General features: G+C 50.6%; 2 long non-coding RNA genes across 2 annotated transcripts; one reads left to right on the top strand and one right to left on the bottom strand.

Annotated features, from left to right (window-relative positions):
- Positions 1-282: 282 nt before the first annotated feature.
- LOC102375196 lies at positions 283-2,293 on the bottom strand. Its single transcript, XR_325565.1, has 2 exons — positions 2,222-2,293; positions 283-814 (listed from the first exon to the last, which is right to left on the bottom strand). It is a non-coding gene; the product is annotated as an uncharacterized LOC102375196 (long non-coding RNA).
- Positions 2,294-3,347: 1,054 nt separating this feature from the next.
- LOC102375352 lies at positions 3,348-4,417 on the top strand. The gene is made up of 2 exons (XR_325566.2): positions 3,348-3,428; positions 3,919-4,417. It is a non-coding gene; the product is annotated as an uncharacterized LOC102375352 (long non-coding RNA).
- Positions 4,418-7,380: the final 2,963 nt, after the last annotated feature.

A 7,380-nucleotide genomic window follows, 5' to 3' on the forward strand; every position in this document is an offset into this window, starting at 1 on the left:
TCAGTACCAAAGTCAAAGGAACTGTCCTGATTAGCACCACCCCAGCATGTCTACCTCTTCTGTGTGCATGCACATGTGTGCATGGATGTGCAGGTATGTTAATATCTGTGTGCACTTACCAAAAATGTCACTGATCTGCCCACTTAACATTCCTGCACCCTAAGTGGGTGATACATTATGCATTGCAAGAAATTAGACTATGAATTGGAGGGGAAGGAGGAGCTAGAAATGAAGGTGTTTCTTAGAAAGAGTGAAAAACCCATGCAACTTAAAACAAAGTTCTTTACTTGAATAGTAACTTTTATTGTGTCATATATCCAAGTGAAGGCAAAAGTAGGAAAACAAGTGAAGAATTTCACCAAGCAGAAATCAGTATTTTTCAGACACAAGATGAATAATGAATGAGATCAGAAATGGTCCCTAGTAACGAGTCCATCACACTTGTACAGTGGGCAAATCTTCAAAGCAGGTTACAGACATTTAGATATGAAAGAAAACAGGAAATTACAATTTCTGAAATGAGACTGGATGAGCTGTGAGCACTGGAATGGTCTTTGTAGAGAAGAGCAAAACATGAAGGTCTTCCTAGAGATGTGTCTTCTACTTCGGGTACTGTGGGAACTTGCAGCACTGCGAATACTGGTAGCGTGGGTAGCAGCAGGACATGGGTGGACAGTAGCATGGCACGGGGCAGCAGGCCTGCACGTACGGCTTCTCTACCACAACAATGTTGCAGGAGGGTCTCGGCTCATGGCAGTGAGAGCTGGAGCCATGGCAGGACCCGCGAGAGCACATCCTCCTGGCGTAGGCAAAGCTGCATGAAAGAGACTGTCTGTGAGAGAGGAACCATGAAGAGCTGCCTCCTTTCCCTTTTCCTAGTCTTCTGAGAACCTAAAAGCTAGTTTTTTCCTCCATCTCAGCTACCACGTATGTGAACGCCACAGAGAAGTTGCACCATTTTCCTGGGAGCTCATCTAGTCATCCCTGCCCCAAGCCGTGGCCTCACAGAGGTGTGGATTTCCCCAGCTCGATGCAACACTGCTCCGACACATCCGATGCCTTCAAACTCCAAGGCATCTGTAACAGGGGGCTTGCTCAGGGCCGATCTCTGTGGCCCGCCCACCTGTTCTTGGGCCCACCGCCCGCCTTCTCCCCCGCCACGCCTTGATGTTAATTGATTCATTAATGGATGTCAATTCAGCGGAAGGCTGCCCATTTTAGTGCCCCGATGCCAGGGGCCACTCTCTGCGGCTCCTTTCCTCCCCTATACCGCAGCCCAAGCCTCACAGATGGCATCTTGATGTTCACATAATCACCGGCCCCCACGCTGGCCCCCAGAATCCTCCTAACAGAACCCCTCCATGATCCCTCCACTCAGACGGCCTCTCCACTTTCATTCAGGATACTAGCCCCCCAAAACCATTTTCCCCCTCTCGGGTGTGGTCCCCCCAGGACCTCTGGCTACTAGCCCTGGCCCACCTCCAGGCCAGTCGGGACCCCAGGCCCCCGGCTCTTGGGCGTCCCTCGCGGTGGGCCCCTGGCCCTTTTGGCCATCCTGGTCCTGGCCCCAGCATGGGCCAGTCAAGGGGACTCTCTTATTCGGGTCGGGTCTCTAGCCCCTCACTCTCTCCCAGGGTCTGCCCTCTGGGCCCTTCACAAACCCAGGGATTACCCACCTGGTGGTGGGGGCTAGGGCTTAAGGTGCCCCGACCCACCTTTCACAGGGGTGGTAACTGGCCTGGCATTTCCTGGGGGCTCCCGCGCCACTGAGAGCCCCACCAGGCCACCCACTCCCTGCAGGGTGCAGTTTTAGGTCAGGACCAGGACCAGGAGCCTCCTTACCATCCCCTACAGCTCCTCCCTTACCTCCAGATGTAGATCTCAGCAGCCCTCCAGCCAGACAATGTTGTTGCCTGACCCCCAGCAGCCAAACTGCCGTGTTTATATTGGAAGCCCTTGACTCCAAAATGGCTGCCCTCATCAGGCACCTGGTGGCTGCCACCTCAAGGCCCTTAAAGTGGCAGGCACACACAGTGCCCTGCCACAGCATCTCATCCTGGGAGAACTGCCCAGTCATCCCAAGAATCAGCTCTAAACCCACAGTCACCTTGCCCAGTAGATCTTACCCTAATGCTTTTATGGTTCAGAGCCAGGGAATGAATCCAGGACTCTGGCTTTAATATAATAAAAAGAATCATCTAAAAGTTGTCATCAGACTTACCTTGCTCAGCTACAAGGACAAGGTCTCAGAAGTGTCAGTGAGCGAATGAGATGTGCTGGGATGGGAGAGCTTTTATACGCTTGCGAGCGGAGGTCTGGGGAATGTGACAGCCCTTGGCAATGCCCAGCTAATTTTTTAATTTCCTAAACACATGTCTCCATGTGTCCCTCTTCCGGCATCCACACTTTGACTCATCCTTTGTGCTACAATAACTTAATCCTAAGGCTGATTTAGAGCAAAGGGATCTTCCCGTGGCACGTGAGATGACGGGAGTGCACAGTGGTGTGTTGAGCAGTGCTAATTGTGCCACTGTGGCATGCCATGCCCGTGGACGACCCAGGTTGAGCCAGTGGAGGGAACGTTTGCAAGTGACACGTGTTGACTTGGAGCAGTGTGCTAAGCCCTTGGAGCAGGCAGAGCTCAAGGTCTTTTTTAATATCATAAGGCAGTGTAATTACATGGTGCATTTCATTCGCATGCCATTGACCTTTGGGTGCTGTGCCCAGGGGCTCCCTATGAGGACACGTCAGAGCTAAGAACAGAATTAAGCAGGTCCCAATTTCCAGTTTTATACTTGATGTTCGACACAACTCTGCTGCGGAGAGCAGCTGATGGTCTACTGTTGAAATGGCTGGTTCTCCTCCAGGTTTGCAAGGCTGTACCAGGGGAGGGATCTGCACATACTAGAAGCTGGAACGGTTCAGCGTCAGGACATGGGACCTGGACTCTGGAAATTCTTCGTTCTATTTTGGGCTCAGACAATCCTTCATCGGGGCTTTGCCCCTAAACAAGACTGCTTGACTGCCCTGTCCCCAAATGCCATGCAAATGAGCTGTAGCTGGAAATCACCTTTCCACGAGACATAGCAAAAACAATTCTAGGCCACAACGTGCCCAGAGACCAAAGCCTGCTGCTGGGAGGCAAATGTGGAAATATCTTTTGAACTGCCTGACTGCCGGGATTCATTATTCATTAATTAGCAATGTGCTAAAATTATCATGGACCAGAATGCACGTCAAGGAGCAAAGTGGGACGAAAGATCTAGAAGACACACGTGGGCCCTGGCATGTGAAGAATTAAGGCCATATCGCCAGCAGGTGTCTCATTTCCTGCAGAACGGGCTGCACCTGGATAAAAGGGCCCCGGTGGCAGTGCTCCTCATTCACTCACTGCTGCTCCTTTGCACCAGGCCTTCTTCTCAAACAAGGTAAGTCTGATTATTTGCATCTATCCTAATCTTCCCGAGCAGAAGGTTTCACATGATGTTTTCGGTGCAGACTCCTGATTTTTTGCATCATTTCATAGAAGGGTCTTCTCCCAAAGCCACATTGTTACTGCCTGAGTGTGTGCTTGACCTGCTGCCACAGACCCTTTGACCACGCTAGCAGGACCACACAAGATGGGAAGGCTGAAGGCTGGGAGCTCCCAAAGCAGGGTGGCCAGCAGGAAAACAGAAATCCAGACCCACTCCATGGGAAGTGCTCCCTCCATGGCAGGGTTTTTTCACTGGCTGGAGTCCCTGGGTCAGCAGGGAGACCTCCTAGACGTGCTCTAAGAAGCATCCTCATGGGATTCACGTCTCCGCTAGGCCAGAAATGGATGGGAAAAGAGTTCTCTGCGCTCTACAGAGAACAGGAAAGGGAGATGGAGGCAGGTCCTTCCTGGTTCCTCTCTCACAGACGGTCTCTTTCTTGCAGCTTTGCCTACGCCAGAAAGATGTGCTCCCACGGGTCCTGCCACAACCGCCACAGGTCCTGCCATGGCTCCAGCTCTCACTGCCATGAATCCAGACCCTCCTGCAATATCGTTGTGGTAGAGAAGCCATACTGCTGCCCCGTGCAGCGCTACTGTCCACCCGTGTCCTGCTGCTACCCAGGCTACCAGTATTCGCAGTGCTGCAAGTTCCCACAGTACCCCAAGTACCCACAGTACCCCAAGTAGGAGACACGGCTCCAAGAAGACCTTCATGTTCTACTCGTCCCATTATGAAGGTGGTCCCAGTGCCTACTGGTCATCTGGTCTTGTTTCACAGATTGTAATTTCCTGTTTTCTTTCATCTTTGATTGTCTGTAACCTGCCCTGAAGATGTGCCCACTGTGCAAGTGTGATGAAATCTTTACTAAGGATCATTTCTGTTCTCATTCTTTGTTCTTCTGTTGGATAAAAGAGTAATAATAAAACTTATTATTCAAGGAATGAAGGTTGCCTTCGGGCTGTATTGATTAGCTCCCTTTTTTTGTTTTATTTCTGGCTGCCTCTTCCCTTCCTCTTTGTAGTCTGACTTCTTGCCATATGTAATATCTAAGTCCACTTAGGATGTCAGAAGGGTAGGCTTTTAGATCCCTGACACATTTGGGGAGCACAAACACAGACCTTAACAGAAACACACACACACATTCACAGACTTTAACACACAGACACACGTTCATGCATACCCACAAATACACATGGTAGAAATGCCAGTCAGCTACTAATCAGGAGTCAAACTGTGTTGAGCACAGCAACATCTGTCCATAGCAGCCGAGGCACTGGTCCATGGGATTTACTCTTCTTTGTGAGAAAACTACACAACCATGGCAGTGTCTTCTGCTGCGTGAAACTATACCACACAGGGGAAGCTTGTGGATACTTCAGTATCCCAACCTCATTCATGTAATGTTCAACAGCTTGGTTAACGCCTTGGGTGATGGGATAGAGAGTGGAGTTATTAACTTGGCATTTGGCACCAAGTGGGTAGGACTTGGGAGTGCTGAAGGGGCAGCAGCTAGGGTTCCACATCACCTGCTAAAATAGCAGAGAAAATGGTCTGAAATATTGAAGGTGAAATTAAGCCAGGACAGGAGCAGGGAAGTACACCTGGGGAAGATTAAATCAGTTGCACAGGTCCAAGAAGGGGAGTGACTACCTACATAGCAGCTCAGCAGGGAAGTATTAGGGTTTTTAGTAGGGCATGAGTGAAGTGTGAGGCAATGTCTTCTTATTGCAGAAAAGCCAGCACCTTTGCTTGGAGGTATGAAGGGAGTGTCTCCTGTGTTGAGCAGATGTGTAAAATGAATGAAATAATCCTTTCATTCTACTTAGCTCTTCTCAGAGGGAGCAGCTTGCACAATGCTGTGTGTGGTGCTTGGGGTTAGATGTGGACCAGTGGGAGAGAGTCTCTAGAGAGGGTCAGCAATGACCAGATGCAAATGGACATCAAATGATAGAAAATGAGGGATGGAAGAGACCTCAGGAGGTCACATCTAGTCCAACCCCCTGCTCAAAGTAGGACCAACCCCAACTAGAGCATCCCAGCCAGGGCTTTGTCTAGCCGGGTTTTGAAAACCCCCAAGGATGGAGCTTGCACCACCTCTCTGGGTAACCTGTTCCAGTGTTTTACTACCCTCCTCATGAGAAAATTCTTCCTAATATCCAACCTAAACTTCCCTTGCTGCATCTTGAGACTGTTGCTCCTTGTTCTGCCATCTGCCACCACTGAGAACAGTCTAGCTCCAACCTCTTTTGAACCCCCCTTTAGGGAGTTGAAGGCTGCTATTAAGTCTCCTCTCACTTTCCTCTTCTCTAGACTAAACAAGCCCAGTTTCCCCCATCTTTTCTCACAAGTCATGTCCCTCAGGCCCCTCACCATTTTTGTCACCCTCCATTGGACTCTCTCTAATTTGTCTACATCTTTTTGTAGTGGGGGGGTCAAAAACTGGACACATAATTCCAGATGTGGCTTCACCAGTGCTGAATAGTAGGGCTGTGTGGAGCTTCGGTAGCTGATTCAATATGGAGAAGATTTGGTTCGATTTGGGGACCAAATCTGAATTGAATCAAGAGACCAATTAAAAGCTCTGAATATAATCAAAGCATCTGAATCGATTCGGAAAAGCTTCAGAAAAGATTTGGCTGTTTCAGAGATTTGTCTATAGACTAAACAGGCAGCTGATACAGCCGTCTCCACCTGGTAAGTCTGTTGGGGGCAGGGGGAGGGAAGGAGTGTGGGGGAGGGAGGGTTTGGGGCTGGTGCTGGGACAAGCTGTCCAGCCAGGGAAGAGGGGTGTGTTACTTAGGGAGGGGGGCTGGGGCAGAGACAGGCAGAGCAGGAGGAGCCACAGAAGAAGCCCCCATGGCTGCTCTGCCCAGCCCCATCCACAACCTGGTCCAGCCTCCCGGCACTTAAAACAAAACAAAACAAAACAAAACAAAACAAAACAAAACAAAAGTCCCGCACTCACTGGCTCTGGCAGTGGTGATTGGGGCCTCTGGGTACTTATGGCAGAGCCCCCCCATGTAGTGTGGGGCAGTGTGGGGCAGCAGGGATCACCCCCCATCGCTTGGCATCTGTGTGGCAGCTGCTCCATGGCACTCATCAGGGTGCCGCACACTGCCTGGGAGCTGGAGTGGCTCCACCTGTCACCCAGAGCCCAGCACCGCTCAGCCCCAGCTGTCCCTGTGGGTGTTGGGGGGGAGGGGGGTGGTGATCCCCACTCCTGCTCCTGCTGCCACCTGTGTGTGTGGGCCTTTTTTTTTTCCCCCAGTGCTGGGACTAGGCTGGGGCCGGCCAGGTGGGGTATGGAGCCAGGCAGGGCAGCCATGGGGGCTTCTCCTACGGCTCCCCCCAGGAGCCATGGGAGAACCTGCAGCTGCTTGTCGGCATCTGCCTCTCCCCAGCCAATCTGAATCACCTAATCTCTCCGAATCAGCACCAAATCTTCCAAAGCAGATTCAGTCAAATCGATTTGGGACAGTGATCCGAATCTCTGAATCAAATTACTGTCCTCTGAATCAGGTGAATCCAAATCCGAATTGAATATTTCCCTATTTGCACTAGCCTATTGAATAGAATAATCACTTCTCTTGACGTACTGGCAACACACCTACCAGTGTAGCCTAGGATGCTGTTAGCCTTCTTGGCAACAAGAGCACACTGTTGGCTCATATTCAGCTTCTTGTCCACTGTCATCCCCAGGTCTTTTTCTGTAGATCTGTTGCCTAGCCAGTCAGCCCCCAGCCTGTACCAGTGCATGGGATTTCTCTGTCCCATGACATCTGAGGAATGACTGAGAGATGTGTCTAGTTCAGTCTAGAGAAGAGAAGACTGAGAAGGGTTATGCTCCTGAAACAGCAAAAGTTGCTGCAGAGATGGATGTGACAAATGGATCTTGACATGTACA

The sequence above is a fragment of the Alligator sinensis genome, unplaced genomic scaffold, assembly GCF_000455745.1.
Source record: "Alligator sinensis unplaced genomic scaffold, ASM45574v1 scaffold1554_1, whole genome shotgun sequence".
Lineage (NCBI taxonomy): Eukaryota > Metazoa > Chordata > Crocodylia > Alligatoridae > Alligator > Alligator sinensis.